Genomic DNA, 22,747 nt, shown 5'->3' on the forward strand with positions numbered 1-22,747 from the left:
AGTTGTCTATTTGCATTTTATTCATTTCCGTGCTCGCTTTTCTATTCTCAATTTTCAAACAAGCAACATAACAGTAGCGGCAAATATCGTAGCGTTCCTAGCAGTTTTATAAGAAGAAGCGTTGTTATTGTTTCCAAACTGACTAGACTTTTGTGTCTTCTTTGTCTGCTGCGAGATGTGATACGAAAATAATTTGATTTAAGATATTGGCTTGCGATAAAGGCTTCTCAATTTCCCAGACACTTTTCTCGATAATGAGATCGCGTTGATACATGCTGAAATATAAAATCTATCAGCACCCTTTGTTTTGCCATGAAACAAATTCCTAATTTCTTTGGTTGATGCAAAAACTTATCCGGTATTATAAGAAGAGTCCTAAACAACCGTGAGCGGCACTGATGAGTTGTGATACAACGAAACAGGACTGTATGTCGATGACTACAAATATCTTAAGCCTCCGTCTTTGGGTAGAGCACTGTCGTAAATAATCTCACCTGCTACTTAATTGGCTGAAAAATGCGAGGCTCGCTGTTTGTTTACAAAACGGGTTGAGCACTGTAAAAGTGGTGGGCAAGTGTTTGTTTGAAATGGACATTTGTCGAGATTATTTAGGAGCGTCACTCCCCTGGGTCAATAGGTAGAACTGCCGAGTGTCAGCACGATGGTCCTTGGCTCAATCCTCGGCTTGGGAGATAAGCTGATCTGGCCGCAGCACTGATGAGTTGTGGTGTGCGGCGGGGCAGTGCTGTATATGAATGACTACAATATATATATATATATATATATATATATATATATATATTGTAGTTTGTTTACAAACAGGCGGTTTGAGCACTGTAAAAGTGGTGGACGGATGTTTGTTTAAATAGACATTCGGACAGGGTATTTGCTGACATCGCTTCCGTGGTCGAGTGGGAGAACTGCCGACTATCAAGACGGCGGTTTTAGGTTCAACCCTTGGCTTGGGAGAGGTGTTAGTCTAGCGGCACTGATGAGTTGTGATACAACGACACAGGACTGTATGTCGATGACTACAAATATATATATATATATATATATATATATATATATATATTTTTTTTTTTTTTATATATATACATACATACATACACGAAGCCTTAAATAAGCTTCTACACTTTTTTCGTATGGACATTTTTTTTTTAATTGATAATTTAGTTAAAAATGAAGACAACGAAAGGAAGTCTAATTTTAACATTTGATAAACAACTTTATTTGTCATCTTCGTTAGTAGCGTGTACATGAGAGAAACGGATTAGTAGGAGAGTTCAGTGTTCGTGCGCACTTGTATCTATAGTATCCGTGAAAAGTTTTTGATGTGGAAACAAAGATTAGATATAGTCCAGGCCTGTTGAAAGTGAGAGAAAAATGTTCAACGTGTTTTTTTTTTTTTACATGGGGTTCACCACTTATTAAGGCCTGAAGGCCACTCAGGGATAAGGGTTATTGCGTGTACAGTAGTCAATGAGATAGTATTGTAGTAATCATTAGTATTGGGTGTTTAGATACAGTGTCTTACTTAAGGGATCGGTTTGTCAGGAGTTTGTTTATGTTGGACTTGAAGACGTCCAAGTTGTAGTCAGGTGGGAAACAGGCAAGCGGCAGAGAGTTCACTGGCGTGCAGTTCTAAGAAAGAAGCTTTGCTCATGGAATCTACGTTTGGATTTAGGCACAGATAAAGAGTGGGGAAAATTATTGACAGTAGTTTCAGCCAGATGGGTGTTTCTCATGAAAGATTAGCAAGGGGGGACGAGGGATTGGAGCTCAGACGAGCACCTGCCATGGAAATAACGATAAAAGAAAGACAGGCTCGCAATGTCTCTTCTGTGGGAGAGAGGCTGCAGGGAAGAGAAAAGGGCGTCCCCCACTAAACCACAAAGTCTATTTTGTACTCTGTCAAGGCAGTGGTAGGAGCATGTGTGCAACAGTAGAGACGGGACAAAGGGTTAGTGTCTCATGGTAGGAAAGAGTATGTGTGTGCAGCACACGTGGAAGCAATTTTTGATGATAGCTTGTTGTACTCACGCTAGGCCTGAGGACAAAGGTCCAGGCAAATGTCTATTGCTAGCTGAAGGTAGGGAGAAAGAGAAAGAAGGTTTGTGATTTCAATGGTCGCATGATTGAGAGCTGGCTTGTTATTAGACAACCCAGGGATAAAATGAATTTCAAACCTCGAGCTACGAGAATTAGTTCCTGCTTGTGATTGTAACAAGTTTTGACTGCTACAATAGTACGCACATGGAACTCTAGTCCCTTTCGAAGTAATCTCTTGATGAAGGTATCAATAAAATTGCTTCTTTGTTGCTGCTTCCAGAAGAATTTTTTTTTTTTACATGGAAGTCACCACTTTTCAAGGCCCGGAGGCCACTTCGGGATAAGGGTTATTGCATATACAGTAATCAGTGGGACATATCATTTTGATTTAGGCATAGATAAAGAGTGGAGGAAATTACTGACAGTGGTTTCAGATAGACGGGTGTTTTTTTGTGAAAGATTGGCGAGGGGGGACCAGAGATTGGAGCTCAGATGAGCACTTTAGGAGCAACTCTTAGCATCCTTGTGTATATATACCATGAAGTTCATTTTTCTATTTGTGTAATAAAAGACCAGACGCTACTTGTATATACTAGTGGGGGACACCTGACTTTGCTCGGTCATAAAATATGCTTAAATATATTTTAATTTGTCCAGTAAAATAATGTATTTGGGTAAATCGAAATCGAATTTCTGAGTGTATTTGCTCTGTTTGGGTTACTTGGGTCTGGGAGAGCCAACATGCTTCAACTGGTCTCTGGGTCATAGCAGTAGATCCAACTTCCACAGGTCACCATAGCATCAAGAACTGTAACATCTGAATTGATCATCTCGACCATCTTCCTGTTGTCATGACGATATCTTTCTTTCTGATCTTCTCTGAGCACACTTGGGACAAATTTTGCGCAAATCCTCAGCATCTTCAGTTCCTCGTGAATAATTCTGTTTACAGTTCCCACTCTGACATCGAACTGTGCACTGATTTTCCTATAGACACACGACAGTCCTTAACCATGAAATTCTTTATTTGGCCAATCAACTCTTGTGTGTTGATTCCTTGTTCTTCCCATATTTCTCACCATCCTTCACAGACTGCCTTCTTTAAATCTTTTATGCCATTCAAAAACTGATGCTCAATTCATTCGATGGTCCAAAAGCAGTTTGAAGCATTCAATACATTTCTGTGGCATTTTATCCAAGTTTAAAACAGAATTTTATTGCATATCCTTCTTCTAAAATGTCCTCACGTCCAGATGTGTCAATCAGGCTTTAGTAGGGTGTATTCCAATTCCTGCTGTAGCTGTTCGTTTGAACCTAAAAGCATAAAATATGGTCAGTCATCTCATAAGATGTATAGCAATAACATACTGATTTTTCAAGAGTCTACGACAATTTTAAATGCCTGTACAAAAAGTCTTTAAACTTATTTAAGGCACCACGTATGTTTCATGGTTATTTAGGACTCTATAAGAATATATACACCCTCACATTTCTTCAAATATTTAAGTATATCACTTCATGGGACAACACTGAAAAAATATTTTTTTGACACAATGAAAAGTAGTCTGTTTGCAGCACATATAACAGAGTGAATTTATTTTTCCCTCAAAATAACTCAAAATATACTAAAAGCTAAATACCTGCCAATAAAAGTTAATACACCCGTTTAAAAAAGTTGTCAATATTAACATACAACATGTCAACTCTCAATATTTTTTGTGGTCACCATCATTATCCAGAACTGCCTTTACTCTCCTGGGCATGGAGTTTACTAGAATTTCACAGGTAGCCACTGGAATGCTCTTCCACTCCACCATGGAGCTGGCGAATTTTTTAGACTTACTGCATCTCCACTTTCCACTTGAGAGTCCCCCAAAGATATTCCATTGCATTCAAGTCTGGAAACAGCCTCAGCCTCTTCAGTAAAAACAGTGGTTGTTTTGGAGGTATGTTTTGGGTCATTGTCATGCTGGAACACTGCATTGGGGCTCAGTTTCTGGAGGGAGGGGACCATGTTCTGCAGGAGTATGTTGGAGATCATGTTTCCCTGAATGAAATTTAACTCTAACATCTGCAGCATTCATACAATCCCAAACTATGACATTCCCACCACCATGCTTGAGGCCATCGGAACAGAACAAATTAGTCTTCATCTCATCAGACAATAGAACATGGTTCCATAACTCCATGTGCATTCGTCTAGCAGAAAACACTATCACTAGTTTCCTCCACTCTTTATCTGTGCTTAAACCTAAACGTAGATTCCATGAACAAAGCTTCTTTCTTAGAACTACAAGCCTATGGAATTGTCTTCCGTTTTCCTGCTTTCTAGCTGACTACTATATGGTTGTGTTCAAGTCTAACGTAAACAAGTTCTTGATGAGCCGTTCCATATAAGTTAACAAAATTACCGAATTTTCATTGCTAACGATTACTAGATTGTCCAATTTTTTACTGTACTCTCTTTAACCCTTATCCTCGAGTGGCCTCTTGGCCTTGATAAGTGATGACTTTGTAAAAAGAAAATGATGCTACATAAACACTACTACATAATAAAATAAAACTAACTCACACACACACACACACACACACACTTTACTCATATCATGTTTAATGTTTGTGCAAAATTTCAAAAAATTCCAAGGCGTAGTTATTGAGAAAAGTGCAGACAGAAGAGCGAACGAACGAACGGACAAGAGTGAATTTACAGATTCCCCCTCCTTTTGCCGGGGAGGACTAATGAAATTGAGAAAAAAACTAAGGGTAGACAGAGTAGGTTTACTTGACTTTATCTTCGAAATCACTAAACAATGAGGAAGAGCAACATAGAGAGTGATAATCACTGTTTAATCATATTCTGTTAGCCCATACCATTTTACATATCCATGCATTGTATGATTTTAAGCTGAACCTCTTCTCTCCCACACTCTCTCTCTTTGAACCATATGAAGTTATATCCATTTTTTTCTATTTCACCAGTCTCGCAATTCTCACTTGGAGTTCAGCAACTCGATCCCGGCTGACCTTTTCGTTTCCTGTTATTCTCAACTAACTATTTTATATATTGGTGAGTCTACTCACACAATATCTAAGATTACAAGAAGTAAGAGATTGAAGCTCGGTCGAGCATCTAATGTTGGAAAAAGAGAGCTAATTTACATTAGGAGTTAAAGTTTTGTTAAGTGATCGATCTCAATACAGTTTTGACCATTAAAATAGATTTCCCCAAGTAGAACTTAGATTTAGAGCTTTGGGTCCATTCTTCTTGTGGCCGGTTTTGATCTTAGATGTTAGCTGGAGTTTGATAAGCCATTGTTTATTATTTCAGAAGATGAGGTTATATGATATTCTTTCTGATGATGAGGTTAGGAAAGGCTGTTATCTATCTTATAAAGTCTCATAAAGCGATATCGAAAAACAAGCAGCCGGGCGGTGGGGGGCAATGGAGAGATAGAACGAGACGGTCATTGGGGGAAAAAGATAACGGAATTCGAAAATGTTCACAGGTATCAAACGATGAGATAATGAGAGGGGGATGCACTCAAGTGGAAACGTAGATAAGAAAGCGAAAAAAAAAATAGAAAACAAAAGAAATAAAAAGATGATAGAAAAAAGGCAAAGTGAAAAAAAAAGAGAAAAAAAACGAAAAATGATTGAATTATTCCAACTACTATTCTAATCATGTTTGCTATTTTCACAACGTTTCGGCCGACGTAATCTCCGACCTTCTTCAGGTGTATCTAGAACTTGGGAATCTTCATGAATTTGTATGGAATTTCAGATTGAACTTTTTATTTATTTTTTTATTCTTTTGCACCCTAAACGCATCATATCATTACATGATCATAAAGGGCTACTATTTAGGATCGAGTCCAACATGGGATTGTGGGGAGTTGTGTAGTGAGGCATGTGTTCACATTACATTTACACTTTTGCAGGTTAGTACGGTCAGGGTAGAAGAAAACAGAGAGAGAATTCCAAAGTCTAGCACTCGTCAGGCTATCACTATCAACAATTTCCCCCACTCTCCATCTGTGCCTAAATCTAACCGCAAATTCCATGAACAAAGTTTATTTCCTAGAACTGTCTGCATGTAGAACACTGTTCCATTGGCATGCATCTCAGCTGATTACAATATGGTAACCTTCAAGTCCAATGTAAACAAGTTCTTGTTGATCTATCCCCTTAAATGATCCAAATTCTACCCAATTTACACTATTAATAATGACTAAACTACCACCTGGTGCTACCAGATCAGGCTGTCTGAAGATATTGGCTTCCTGAGACGAAATGCACCTAACATTGATGCTTTTTGTTTTTCTACTTCCTTTTGCAAAACTTAATTATGTTCTGCAAAACCACAAACAACAACCCACCTTCCCCCCTTTTTCTTCTTCTTCTTCTTCTTCTTCTTTCTTCTTCTTCTTCCCATTTCTCTTTCTCTTTCTATCTCCCCCACTTCCTGACTGGTTTCGGTCCTGTCGGTGGGGCATTAGAATACGCCGACTGCCCCCCCCCCTGCAGAGGGTAAAAGTCCCTCAATGGGGGTCCTGGATATGACCTTAAACTATATCCAGTGGTGAGGCCCCAGCTTGTGGGCTTTGTGGAGTGTGGAGCCACCCTTTAATTACCATTGCTCCCAGGTCCACTCTGACCCGGAGTGGTGGTACCTGTTAGGGTCCCAACTATGGGTTAAATAGAAACCGACGTGAAAACAATAAATATATTCTATTAAAAAAATATTTCTTCAAAATCTTTGGATTCGGCATTAAATAACCCGAAAAGGGTTGATATGCCGTAAAACAAAAACAACCAACCAACTCGACTGGTTTCCTAACTTAGAATGTACCAAACATTAATACTGTAATCCTTTTCCCTCTCCTATTGCAAAACTCATTCATGTTCTGCAGGGAACAAAAACGATAAAATCCGCTATAAAACAACCAAACCAAACAATACAAACTGGCGATTAAAGATACAAAGAACTTGAAGAATAAAAACCTTCTACAAAATGACGGAATGCAACATGAATTCTATTTCCAAAATAACTGGATTCGGCATTAAATAACCTCAAAAAGGGTTGATATGTCATAAAACAAAACAACTAAACAATAACTAAACTATCACCTTGCATTCATTAACCATTATCCTTGAGTGACATTCGGGCCTTGATCAGTGGTAGCTCCCTTCTAAAAAAAAGTCAGAAATACGAAACTACTAGAGTAGAAGAGAACACTGTGGCGATGGGTCAGAGGTTAGTGCTTGATTCATAGTGCAGGATCTATTAAATTGGAGACTCTTTTTTTGGACCCTGTCTAAGAAAGAGAGAGGCTAGTGGTAGATGCACAAGCTCAGATGTGGCAACGATACTCCCTGCACGGGCGAATAGTAGCTTTGTAGAAGTATAAAATGCTGTCAGGTGTGAGTAGTTTTCTAGCACGATAGAGGGAGACTACCTTCTTTGCAGCAATGTCTTCAATGTATTTCTTCTAATTCATGTTGCCTGTGAATAAAAATGGGAACTTGGCGGGCGTTAGTCGACAATGTTAATCATCCATGCAAATATACATGTGTTCGGCAAATCGGCATATCAGCTTCCATTCATGTACATCCGAGAAGGAAATAGAAACGTATGAGAAAAATGACAAGGGAGGGGAAAGATAGAAATGAATGCAAAAAAATAGCGATAAGAAAGGGGGGGGGGAGAAAGAAAAATTTAAAAAAAAAAGCGAAAGTCAAAGAACGCAAATAGACACAGAAAGAAATAAGTAGTACAAGATCAAAGAAATATAGACAACTACGCAAATATATGCGAAACATGGCGATAGAATGCATTCTTGAGAGAGGAGGAGGACTGGAATGAGTTAGAGAGAGGGGGAGTAAAACTAATCATGGTTTCCTTCTCTTTCCAAAATCGCGCGTATCCTTTTGTGTTTCTCTTGGCTCTTTAGTCTTTCAGGACGAAATTCTTGGTTTTGTTAGCAGCGAGCTAGGCAACTCCAACGACCTTCGTAAATACTTCAGTTTGAAATGCAGGCGAGAAAAAAAAACACGATGAAACGGACAAAGTTCGATGAAACATTTCACAAGGAACTTCACAGGGAAGGCGGGATGGGCGTTTTGGGAGAAAGGATGAACGTCACGCCATTACAGTTCCTTTTGCTCATTTATTTTTCTGGTCTTTTCTTGGAAAGTCACCGCTGCTGATGCTGATGTCGTCTGCTACGAGTAATGCCGATTCTCTGCTTGTATAAGCCGCCTCTTAAAGAAAAAGTAGAAAGATACTGTCGAGTAATTAACTTAGTTGAAATTATATATATATATATATATATATATATATATATATATATATATATATATGCGTGTGTGTGTATATATATATATACATGTGTGTGTACATATATATGGCGCTAACCTATATTCTAGGCCCTATATGTGTTCTCCGCTTATCTAGGCATTGTTTCGCATCATTCTGGCCCTCCACTTGCTATTGGTATTTAACAACGTCGACTCAGGAGAGGTGTGGTTGGACATACATACACTAGCATGGAGACCCCACGTTGCCCGAGATTGAATGATGACTAACGAATGTTTCAAACTTGCATATTTTTATCGTCATCGAAATCTGTGAAATCCCCCAGTTTTCAATCAAATCGATTGATTGCCTACTCTAGCTGGAGACCCACCGCGGTGCACCGGAGGAAGCTTCACATACCTTCCTGTAGTGACTTAGTCCACAATACACTGTAATCTACATTGCACTGTAGAGAACCTACTGTTGATTTTATAAAATTATTTTTATATATAATGGTTTGAATTAATGTTTAATATGCAAAAGTTAAGTATTATGATTCAATTGTGCTCTAAACAGAAACATTCGTTTTGAATGCTCTTCTGTCATATTAAAGAACATACTGTTAATTTTATATGCCTGGCTTTACTGCTTGTGCGGTGATAATGACTTGAATTTTAGTTTAAGATAAAAAAAACATCAAGTATCATGGTGAAATTGTGCTTTAAAAAGAAACATTCATTTCTCACACACCCCTGTCATATCAAAGGACTTACTGTTGATTTTAGGTGTCGGGCCTTTCGACTTGTGTGGTGATAAAACTTCTCAAATTCATTTGTGATGCTAGGCTGTATAAGGTGTTAACTTTGTTTAAATCGCCTGTTCCTTCTTTCATCAGATTATTTCAATTATCGATTATCGATACTTATCAAAGAAGTTCCAACACAAAACCCATCTAAGACCACTGCTAGACACATAAAGTACCTTCATGTTAAATTTCATAAAAATCGGCTCAACTGTTTTCAAGTCCGTAGAGAACAAACTCTCTCTCTCTCTCTTTCTCTCTCTCTTTCTCTCTCTCTCTCTCTCTCACAAACACACACAAAGTTCGTTTTATATATATATATATATATATATATATATATATATATATATATATATATATAAATTTATAAAATATATAAGCTACACTGAATATTCCGCGTTTCATCCACTCTAGAATTCTTCAGGCATAAGCCTGAAGAATCCTAGGCTCTATATAAGGCATAAGCCTGAAGAATGCTAGAGTGGATGAAACGCAGAATATTCAGTGTAGCTTAATCGCCATGTATATTTTATAAATTACTAACTAGCTCTACCTACGTATTGAGCACTTTTGAAGTAAATACTTAAAGTTTACGCATAAATTTATACTTTCATATATTAATTTTATGTGAGTAAATGAAGTAGTTATATATATATACACACATACATATATATATATATATATATATATATATAATGTTGATGCAAAAATAATACCGTTTTTTGACATTCAACCATATATAAAAAAACGACATTATTTTTGCATCAACCTAATATATATATATATATATATATATATATATATATATATATATATATATATATATACACATATTATTATTATTGTGATTATATTTATTTCATGCATCCACCTAAAATGCTTTAAAGAGATATATAAAATATCTTTCGAATTGTGAACGTGTCTCTGTGTGCGTACACTGCACAGACCATAATCGTCTGCTCATTGTGCTGGTCCAATGTTGTTAATCGATTCTGACACTGTTCACAGTATCAATCAGGCAGTCTCAGTCAAGTTGCAACGGAAGTAATCTCCCTTTACATAAAAGTTATAATTTCTGGTTAAAGTAACTGGCAAAGATTTTTTGAGGTTTTACACGTTACAATGTTGCGCATTTTCTTTTAAATAAACTTACAAAATGAAAATCCAACGAACTCTATCAATTAGCTAAGAGCCCCGAAGGCCCAACTTTCTTTGAAGAGCAAACAAACGTAAATGGGGGTCAAACCCTAGAAAACTGAACTGACCTCTGCCTTGCGCATCTGCTGGAATATATATAAATATTGCTTGAACCACATGGTAGCTTCCTTCATTCTTGATAGACTATGAATACTCACTGTAAAGGTGCCTGCACGTTGAGCTTTTCTGGCAAGTGATGTGCAATCTCAAACCACGCCTCTCCTGAGTCGACATTGTTAAATGCCAGTGGCAAGTCGAGATTCAGGACGACTGAAAACAATGCCGAGACAAGCGGAGAACACATGCAGCAACTAGAATTCCCAAACAGTCGCCCATCTGGTACTATCTAGGCTTAATGTTGCTTAACTTCTGTGATCTGATAAGAACCGGTGGGTCAACGTGCCACACCAAAAAGGATCACTTGAGATAACTTCACTTGAAAAGGCCAATCTGTTATTAATCTATGGACATAAAAACACATACTGTCTAGCGGGTCCCTGTGCCTAGCCGGACATCATTTTTAGCAAAACTCAAGCATGAACCTTCATTTAGAATGAGACTAACTTCCAGCAGAAATCCAAATTCTAGAGGATCATAAACTCCAGATCATATTTTCAGTGTTTTTGTGTGGCTTCCTTTCTCTTAGCTAGATATTTCCCTTTCATAGCAAATCTGTTATTTGCACATGCTGTGTCTGCTGTTTTCAAGCAACTGCAACTGTCATTTGCATGCATTGCAACTAAACATGCTTCTTAGTGCATCTTTGCATCACACGATGACTCTAGTTTCTTTAAATTGAAAAATTAGATTGTAAATGAAGATTTATGAAATGAAAGCGTTTCAAGGTAGAAAGAGAGGCGTTTTTGGCGAACTTATAAAAACTATCCTCGGTGCCCGGCGTTGCCCGGGTGTTTGAAGGTGTGTGTTGAGCAAAAGAAAAAGAAAAAAGTGGTAATTGGCAACCAGGCTCGAACCTGTACGCAAATGAGAGGAAAAGCGTGAAAAAAAAATGTAACGTCTTTGCTGTTGCGTCCATCGCCAAACCGGACTTTCGAAAATATCGGCGAAAAAAGCGACCCCTCTTTGTAGAAAAGTGCCCAGTTGAGGGTGAAGGAATTAATGTTTTTAGACAATTTTTCGATATTTATTGTCCGAAGGGTCATGCTTTAAAACGATACCAGTCTTGTAAAAATTACGTCGCTTCTGTCGAAAGTTTTAGGCAGACATACAAACATACATACATACACGATGATGATGATGATTGCAACGTCTTGTCAGACGAGGCACATGATTTATTTTTTTAGTCCTATTGGTGAATTCCAACGCTCAAGCAGACATGACACAGAAGACGGTCATTGCTATACATACATATATATGCATAAATGCACACACACATACACACACACATATATCCATAAACATACACACATATATACACATATATACATATATACATACATACATCATACATAATACACATACATACACACATGTATACATATACAAATACATATACATATAATACACACATATACAAATACAAACACACATATACATACATATACACATACAAATACGTACACATATATGCACATATATATATATACGTACATTTAACTACATATACATACATATATATATGCATTTATACACATACATGCACATATGCATATATACACATACATATACATGCATACATACACACACAAACATATATATTCATATATACATACAAACACACATAAACATATATACATACATATATACATACATATAGACATAGATATATATACATATACATACACGTGTACATATATAAACATACATACACATATACATACATGCATACATACACACAGATACATATAATGATGGCAGATCAATTATTACACACTTCCAGCATTTCAAGCCTACATGCGTCACAACATTTCCATTGCTATAGGACTATGTTTTTTATAGACAAATGCCTGAGGGAGTATCTATACACAGATGATGTTACAGAGTCTTAGCTTTGTACGACAGCTAAGTCTCTCTCTCGGTTCAAAATGTTGAGATCCAGCAACAAGCAAGAGCAAGATAGCCAGCAACAAGTTAAACTTCAGACCAGCTTAATGCGGGTACTGGTCTCCTGCTTTATGGTTTTTTAAATCAGAGATTTGCTTCTCCTAGAAAGGTTGCCTTTATCACGGCTTACGGTAGTATTGGGTTACATGGTACCAGTAGCATATGACATGGCCTGACATATATACATACATACATACAGACATACATATATACATACATACTACAAACAAACAGGTGAGATTTATATTATAGATAACAAAACATAAAAATACAAACCACATGAGTAGTTGATAAGGGAAATAACTCAGTTATACTTGGGGAATCTTCTCCCTTATCGATAAATGTATGCATAACTTATTAGCATGACGACTTTTTTCTTTTCTCCTTTTTTTCTAAGATAAAAATGTGGCTAGTTACCTTTAATACAAACTATTAGCTTTTCACCACTAAATCTCCACGTAAAATTGAAATGAACGAATTTTGTCTTGAGGAAACACGTTGACAAACTTCTTGCTCATCAGGAACAATTGGTGTAACAGTGTATGACAAAAAATCAGTTTGTTCCTTTTGACAACATCAGTAGCGAATCTAAGCCTAAGAATATTTAGTTTTAGTCGATCGATCGATCGATGCCTCGATTGTCTCAAAAGACAAAGGATACCCCCTGTAGGGGCAGTTGCACGTGTAATTGTGAGGCAAGGGTTGCGCAATCACTAACCACACCTCTCCTGAATCGACACTGTTTGAGTCCAGTGGCAAGATGAAGACCAGGACGACTGGAAACAATGCCGAGATAAGCGGAGAGCATATACAGCACTTGAAAGTCCCAAATGGTCACCCATTTTGTACTGCAGCTTAACTTCGGTGATCTAGCGGGAACCGATGTGTCAAGGTGATTATGCCATATTTTAGTTTTAATATGGTTGACTTGTTTTATGGTATATAAAACATTCCGGGTTATTTAATGCCGAATCCAATCCAAAGACAAAGGATACCCCCTGTAGGGGCAGTTGCACGTGTAATTTTGAGGCAAGGGTTGCGCAATCACTAACCACACCTCTCCTGAATCGACACTGTTTGGGTCCAGTGGCAAGGAGAAGTACAGGACGATGGGAAACAATGCCGAGATAAGCGGAGAGCATATACAGCACCTAGAAGTCCCAAATGGTCACCCATTTAGTACTGCAACTTAACTTCGGTGATCTAGCGGGAACCGATGTGTCAAGGTGATTATGCCATATTTTAGTTTTAATATGGTTGACTTGTTTTATGGTATATAAAACATTCCGGGTTATTTAATGCCGAATCCAATCCAAAGACAAAGGATACCCCCTGTAGGGGCAGTTGCACGTGTAATTTTGAGGCAAGGGTTGCGCAATCACTAACCACACCTCTCCTGAATCGACACTGTTTGGGTCCAGTGGCAAGGAGAAGTACAGGACGATGGGAAACAATGCCGAGATAAGCGGAGAGCATATACAGCACCTAGAAGTCCCAAATGGTCACCCATTTAGTACTGCAGCTTAACTTCGGTGATCTAGCGGGAACCGATGTGTCAAGGTGATTATGCCATATTTTAGTTTTAATATGGTTGACTTGTTTTATGGTATATAAAACATTCCGGGTTATTTAATGCCGAATCCAATCCAAAGACAAAGGATACCCCCTGTAGGGGCAGTTGCACGTGTAATTTTGAGGCAAGGGTTGCGCAATCACTAACCACACCTCTCCTGAATCGACACTGTTTGGGTCCAGTGGCAAGGAGAAGTACAGGACGATGGGAAACAATGCCGAGATAAGCGGAGAGCATATACAGCACCTAGAAGTCCCAAATGGTCACCCATTTAGTACTGCAGCTTAACTTCGGTGATCTAGCGGGAACCGATGTTTCAAGGTGATTATGCCATATTTTAGTTTTAATATGGTTGACTTGTTTTATGGTATATAAAACATTCCGGGTTATTTAATGCCGAATCCAATCCAAAGACAAAGGATACCCCCTGTAGGGGCAGTTGCACGTGTAATTTTGAGGCAAGGGTTGCGCAATCACTAACCACACCTCTCCTGAATCGACACTGTTTGGGTCCAGTGGCAAGGAGAAGTACAGGACGATGGGAAACAATGCCGAGATAAGCGGAGAGCATATACAGCACCTAGAAGTCCCAAATGGTCACCCATTTAGTACTGCAGCTTAACTTCGGTGATCTAGCGGGAACCGATGTGTCAAGGTGATTATGCCATATTTTAGTTTTAATATGGTTGACTTGTTTTATGGTACATAAAACATTCCGGGTTATTTAATGCCGAATCCAATCCAAAGACAAAGGATACCCCCTGTAGGGGCAGTTGCACGTGTAATTTTGAGGCAAGGGTTGCGCAATCACTAACCACACCTCTCCTGAATCGACACTGTTTGGGTCCAGTGGCAAGGAGAAGTACAGGACGATGGGAAACAATGCCGAGATAAGCGGAGAGCATATACAGCACCTAGAAGTCCCAAATGGTCACCCATTTAGTACTGCAGCTTAACTTCAGTGATCTAGCGGGAACCGATGTGTCAAGGTGATTATGCCATATTTTAGTTTTAATATGGTTGACTTGTTTTATGGTATATAAAACATTCCGGGTTATTTAATGCCGAATCCAGTAATTTCAGAAAAAAAAAGATTTAATTCTTCAAATACTTTATGTGTTCAAATATTTATTCATGGTGTTTGGTTTGATTGTTTTGAAAAAGAAAATTCTTGTTTTTGTTTTTGACTTTGCAGAACATGATTGAATTTTGCAAAGGAAAAGGAATAAAACAATAACATCAATGTTTGGAGCATTTTTGACCAGGAAGTCAGTATCTTCCGACTGCCTGTCCTGGTAGCACCAGGTTCCCTAACAAGTATTAACGTTCAATCGACCTGGGAAAAATGGTAACCAAGGGTCAACTCCACATTCCCCACAGCTCCAAAACAGGGTCTCATCACTGGATATACCCAGGACTAAGCATGTTTTTGGATGAGAAGAGGTTTATCATTCGACTGCAGGGACGCTGGAAAGATAGTGGGATCCTTCTACCGCTCCAGAAGATATCTCACTACTGATGCAATTCTCTATCTGTATAAAAGCCAAGTACTTCCAAGGATGGAGTACTGCTGCCACATCTGGGCAGAAGCTGCTAAAAACAGCTTATCCTGCCTTGACAGAGTACAAAATAGACTTCGTGATTTAGTGGAGGATGCCCTTTTCTCTTCCCTGCAATCTCTCTCCCACAGAAGAGACGTTGCGCGCCTGTCTTTGTTTTATCGTTATTTCCATGGCAGGTGCTCGTCTGAGCTTCAATCCCTCGTCTCCCCTCGCCAATCTTTCACGAGAAACACCTGTCTGGCTGAACTACTGTCAATAATTTTCCCCACTCTTTATCTGTGCCTAAATCTAAATGTAGATTCCATGAGCAAAGCTTCTTTCTTAGAACTGCACGCCAGTGGAACTCTCTGCCACTTGCCTGTTTCCCACCTGACTACAACTTGGACATCTTCAAGTCCAACATAAACAAACTCCTGACAAACCGCCCCCTTAAGTAAGACACTCTATCTAAACACCCAATACTAATGATTACTACAATACTATCTAATTGATTACTGTACACGCAATAACCCTTATCCCTGAGTGGCCTTTGGGCCTTGATAAGTGGTGACCCCCATGTAAAAAAAAAGAAAAAGAAAAAAAAAGAGGCTCCGCTACGAATCGGGAACTTTTCAAGGATGTGCATTGATGACATCCAGATACCAAGTCATTTGGTATTTTGTTCGATATCCTAGATCGATATGTAGTGCCGTTAGTAAGGCACGAAAAGCATCTCATCACGTGATGATTGTGTCCTGTTATGGGAGAAGGTGATCATTTTGATAAAGAACCACAAGGCCGTCCTCAGCCACTGTGTAAGCCTGAAGGTATGTTTTCACGTCCCTGATGTTGTCATTTTGAAGAAAATGTTCTCTGCATCAGGTGTGCCTATGCTCATCTGATTTTTGGGTATTCGCTTTTGATATGTTCTTTATGCAGAACGGCGGGTGTAAGAGAGTTGTGAGGATTATCTGTAGTCTTAAATACTGTGGCCTTTTCAAAAAAAAAAATTGACACCATGTTGAAATCTAAAATGACGGCATTAGAATTTTTCAACGTCAGATGATTTTTGGTGGAGAAGGATTTTCTCTGATTAACATATTTAAAGTGAGTTTTTCATGTTTTTGACCTGCTTCTTAATCACCTTTCTTACCTTTTGTTTTGGAATACTTTGTTTTTTATTAATATTTGATCGTCTTTGAAGAGCAGCCAAATACACCATAGACAAAATCTTTCATTACGGATTGTAAAACGAGTATAAAATAGTATAAAAAATATATGCATTTGCAAAAAAAAAAAAATTATGATTGTGGACTGACATTTCCTTTGGTCAGTAGGATGTAACCAACCAATATATATATATATATATATATATATATATATATATATATATTAATTTATTTTTTTTTCGGACTATTATTCTCATCTTTATTAGTTGTTGTTTTTCATCTTTTATTGGTTTGTTTATTCACAACGTTTCGGCCAACTATTCCTCTGGCCTTCGTCAGGTGGTAACCGCGACGGATAGGAACTTTGAATCTCCTAACTGCATTCTCAGCCATCACTGCCATCCGTAGTTGTTGTTGTCTCACCACATTTTTGGTCAAGTAAACCTCTGGTACGCTTTGGGTGGGATTGAAACCGCTATCTTCAGACAATGTTCATCTGGAACTGTAGAGATTCAACGTCTCTATCAACTGCGCCACGGGCCCTGAAGGGCGATCAAGGTTGGATTCTTTGATCTTATAAATCTACGTTTTTATTTATTATCTGATCTTCCATAGTCAGGTCCATACCGATTGGTATATATATTATAATGAATTCCAATTAAGGAATAATATATTATGATTTTTGAATACTATCTGACTGTTTATTATGTATGCTCGCTAATTTGGCATTTATAAACAATATCCCTTAATTCTTGTGTTAATTGCAGGTGGTCTTGAGCTAGAATCCTAGCCTACGAAGTTAAATGTGATTGGGTTTGAATGTCCTGACTAGCAGTAATTATCACTTCATACACTGATGATTGCATAAGTATGAAACACAAGTATATATAGATATAAAATAATTGTTAATATCTACTAAAACATTATATATATATATATATATATAATGTTTTAGTAGATATTAACAATTATATATATATATATATTTCATTTAATCACATAAATTAATATACGAAAGTATGAATTTATGCGTAAACTTTAAGTATTTACTTCAACAGTGAAGGTATTAAGTTATAAATTATATATGGCAATAAAGCTACACAGAATATTCCGCATCGCTAGGGGCCTCAAATGATTGAATTTTTTACGGACCGTTCTTTTATGGATCTCTAGCTGGTAAAAATAGTTGTTAAGAGTCAAAATGGGTCAAAATTGAAAAATCTTTATACATTTTATACATTCATCTTAGTTTAGTTTTAATTTTTAATCGGTTCATATGCGTGTCATGTTGGTACAGTGGTAAAAATGAATTTTCATATAAATACTTGAATTCATTCAAGAAAGTATCACTAACAAAAACAAATAAAAACATCTACATAAAAGTGATACAGTTAGTAGTCCTGCGAGGTTAACCGCGTGGTAGAGGTTTAGACTTCTTATCACGAGGTGCCGATTTCGAATCTCGCTAGATTCAGCCACTCTGATGAGTCGTGGACGACGAAACACGTGTCAGTGGATAATTATATTTTAAAAATAATATATATGCCGCTCTCCATTTAGGAGGTATCAGGTTGATGAAAGGGAAAATTATTCCCAACACGCATTTAGGTAAAAATGTACTTTCGTATAAATACTTGAATTGATTCAAGAAAGTATCGCTAACAAAAACAAATAAACGCACACACACACACACACACACACACATATATATATATATATATATATATATATATAAACTGCAGGAGTACAATAGCAAAATAAATTTTAACTTAGGATAACAACACAAAAAACGTTAATAAATAACAATAAAAACAACAATAACAAAAATGATACTGATAACCATAATAATTGATAAACACAAAAATCACGAATCTATATATCTGTAGAAGTGAAATTGTATGTGTGTGTCTGTGTACATTTCCCTACCAAACTACTCTGTCAATTTTCAGTCTACAGACTCGAGATTTGACATAAGGGGTATTGGGCCCTGTCGGTGGGGCATTAGAATACACCGACTGCCCCCCCCCCGCCGCAGAGGGTAAAAGTCCCTCAATGGGGGTCATGGATATGACCTTAAACTATATCCAGTGGTGAGGCCCCAGCTTGCGGGCTTTGGGGAGTGTGGAGCCACCCTTTAATTGCCATTGCTCCCAGGTTCACTCTGACCCGGAGTGGTAGTACCTGTTAGGGTTCCAACTATGGGTTAAATAGAAACCGACTTGAAAACAACAAATATATTCTATTAAATATTTTTTCTTCAAAATCTTTGGATTCGGCATTAAATAACCCGAAAAGGGTTGATATGCCGTAAAACAAAAACAACCAACCAACCAACATAAGGGGTATTGAGATTTGGGAAAATTATTTTAATCGGTTTTCGGCCAGAAATTTGGCTGTCAAGAAGTCAAAGTTAAACGATTCGACCTTTGAAAACTCTACCAAACTCCTCCGCCAATTTTGAGTCTAAACACCTTACAGGTTACTTGGATATTGGTCCGAAAGAAACTAATTGATTAGAGGCTAAGTGACCCCTGGCTTGGTAAACACGCACCTATTGGCTACGATAAATAGGTGCGAAAATAACAAAGACTTTAATTGGCTGACTAGCAAACCCAGTATTACGGGAGCATATAAATACACGAAGCAACATCGATTCCCTGCAATCACCTGACAAATCCTCATGAGGATGAAACACGGAAAAATTTTGTGTAGCTTAATTGCCATATATATTTTCAAACCTTACTATATATATATATATATATATATATATATATATATATATATATATATATATATATATATATATATATATATATATATATATAGCGGCATAAGACTTATTCCACACGTGTCGGTTGAGTTCAATGGCCGTTCTTTGAAGACTGCAATAAGTAAGTGCGTTTTATTCTTTTCTGCAAACTTTAAATTCATTTTATAAATATTTTCTTCTTAACAAATACTTTTCCATTCAAAGGAAAACCACCAAAAAGACATTCCAGTTATTTTCGGAGGGATATACATTTGTTTCTGATATTGAACGAAACACGCGTAAAAACATACTTTATAAAAAATTTAAATAAAATATTATGAGTGGTTAGTAAAACATTTTCTAGTTTTGGAATGTTCATTAACGTCATATATATATATATATATATATATATATATATATATATATATATATATATATATATATATATATATCATGATTTTCTTGGGGGTACAAAACTTTATTAAGGCAATCATGAAGGGAAGACGTATTCCTTTGGAATTCATTTTATATTAAAAAAAAGGCCGAGGAGAAAAGGAAAATGGATAGCGACTAATAAAATAAAAGTAGGGAACAAAAAATTATATATATATATATATATTGATATATATATATATATATATATATATATATATATATATTGATATATATATATATATATATATATATCAATATATATATTGATATTCATATTAAAACCCCTTTTTTCTATTTATTTAGTTATTTATTTGCTTCCCCACTGAGCAAATTAGGCACAAGGCCGTTTTTTAATGTGGAGATTGAGGGGAGAGGGACCAGTTCCCCCGAGAGGGAACTGGATAATGACAATTGGTATGAAGGGTTTTCTCTACATTGACCAAAACTGATTGCTCAAGAGAAATGGTCTGATATGTGGGGTTGCCCCCACATATTATTTTGATTGCAGTATCTGCCGGAACAGATACTACACTTTGACAACAGAAAAAGATCTTGGCCCAAGAAGAAAAAAGGCGAACCTTTTTTCTATTTATTTAAAAAGAAATACAGCTTTGTTATATATGGGTCGTGGAATTGCATTTATCTGCAAAAGATCTAGATAATTTGCATATTCTTTTAAACATTAATTTTAATTAATTCCCTATTAGTTTTTTTTATGGGATGATCATGAGATGATCATCTTTAGTTAACAATTACGTGTAATTATATTCATGCAGATGTTCTACATGATTTATACTTACGTAATATTTGCGTAAAAAGGTTATAGAACCACAAACCTCTTTCTATATAGATTATGTATGCGTATATATATATATATATATATATATATACACACCCCCCCACACATATATATATATATATATATATATATATATATATAGAGAGAGAGAGAGAGAGAGATGGACACATGTGCACGTCTTTCTTTGTCCACTTATTTTTCTGTTATTTGGTAGGCATCGCTAGCAGGTCGGTTCATTAGCTAAAAGCAGAAGTTCTACGCGCTAGCTATTCCACATTTGTGTCTGCTTTATTGGCGTGTTGGCGATGAGTTTGGTGTCAAAGAAGATGCACATGCAGACAAGAGGTGAGTGGGGAGGGAACTAGAGAAAAATGAACTTGTTTTTCTGGAGGTGTTGTTTTGCCCAAGATTAGCGTGCGTTTTGGGAGTTAAGCAACTGGCGAAACGCACGGATGTGAAGCGACTAAGCAACGGTGGGATTGAATGAAGATAGGAAAAATCTTCTGCTATTAGTTGAAACTTAAAAGACGGGTTTCTTTTAATGTATATACACATGGGGGTTGTGTGTGTGTGTGTTTGTTTGTCGAGTGATGCATTGCTGTTGTTTAAAGGGATGATTGTTTACTATCCGCTAAATGTGTATGTGGGATTAATTCGTGTACAAATCCAACTGCTAACAATTTTCCTTATCTATCTGTACTTTAAACTAAACGTAAAGTACATGAGCAACGTTTCTTCCGCGAGGTTGCTTCATAGCTGACTATAACATGGTTGTTTTCAAGTCTAATGTGAACAAGTTCCTGCTGAGCAGTCCTTGTAAATAAACAAGCAATACCTGGATCCCACCATTACTGATCATCACGGTGTTGTCTCACTAGCCAACTGAACCCCATTAACCTTTATCCCCGAGTGGCTTTTGAGCCTTGATCATATATTTTTCCTCCACTCGTAAAAAACAGTAATTTGCTGTCGGACTGAAGTTATGGTTAATACGGATTAATGTATATTTTTAGCTGCACTTAACAGATAATCGCTTAAACTAAATAAAACGAAATACTGACATAAATGCATCCAATAAATGTCACCAATCGTCATAAAATGTAATGTTCTACCATTATTTTGTTTAATTTTCGATTTTTGAGCGATCATCAAAGGTTCACTTGCAATACTTATGGTAGTCATGTTTTTTTTTCGTTTTAACTGAACAGAATGGCCACTTTGTTTTAAAAATAAATAAACTGGTTTAAAATATGATAAAACGCAAACAAACTTATTCAGGCAGGCAGAATACTAATTATCTTGCGTTTGGTAACAGTTATTTGTTGAACATTTGCTTTTTGATTCCTTTTCATTCTGTTTAGTGCAGTTAAAAATAACTACATTAACACACCATAAAGTAATAAAGGGGGCGTTCTATTGTGTTTTCACATTGAAATAGATTAAAAGGAATGATATGCTGTGAAAAAAAAGTCCAGTTTTTTTTTTGTTTCTGCATTCAAAAACTCTAAAGAGGTTGATATACCGTGCAATATAAAAACTCTAAAGAAGTTGATATACCGTGCAATATAAAAACTCTAAAGAAGTTGATATACCGTGCAATATAAAAACTCTAAAGAGGTTGATATACCGTGCAATATAAAAACTTCAAAGAGGTTGATATACCGTGCAATATAGAAACTCTAAAAAGGTTGATATACCGTGCAATATAGAAACTCTAAAGAGGTTGATATACCGTGCAATATAAAAACTCTAAAGAGATTGATATACCGTGCAATATAAAAACTTCAAAGAGGTTGATATACCGTGCAATATAAAAACTCTAAAGAGGTTGATATACCGTGCAATATAAAAACTCTAAAGAAGTTGATATACCGTGCAATATAAAAACTCTAAAGAGGTTGATATACCGTGCAATATAGAAACTCTAAAAGGTTGATATACCGTGCAATATAAAAACTTCAAAGAGGTTGATATACCGTGCAATATAGAAACTCTAAAGAGATTGATATACCGTGCAATATAAAAACTTCAAAGAGGTTGATATACCGTGCAATATAGAAACTCTAAAGAG

The sequence above is a fragment of the Euprymna scolopes genome, chromosome 21 (assembly GCF_053919585.1).
Source record: "Euprymna scolopes isolate OS-2025 chromosome 21, ASM5391958v1, whole genome shotgun sequence".
Lineage (NCBI taxonomy): Eukaryota > Metazoa > Mollusca > Cephalopoda > Sepiida > Sepiolidae > Euprymna > Euprymna scolopes.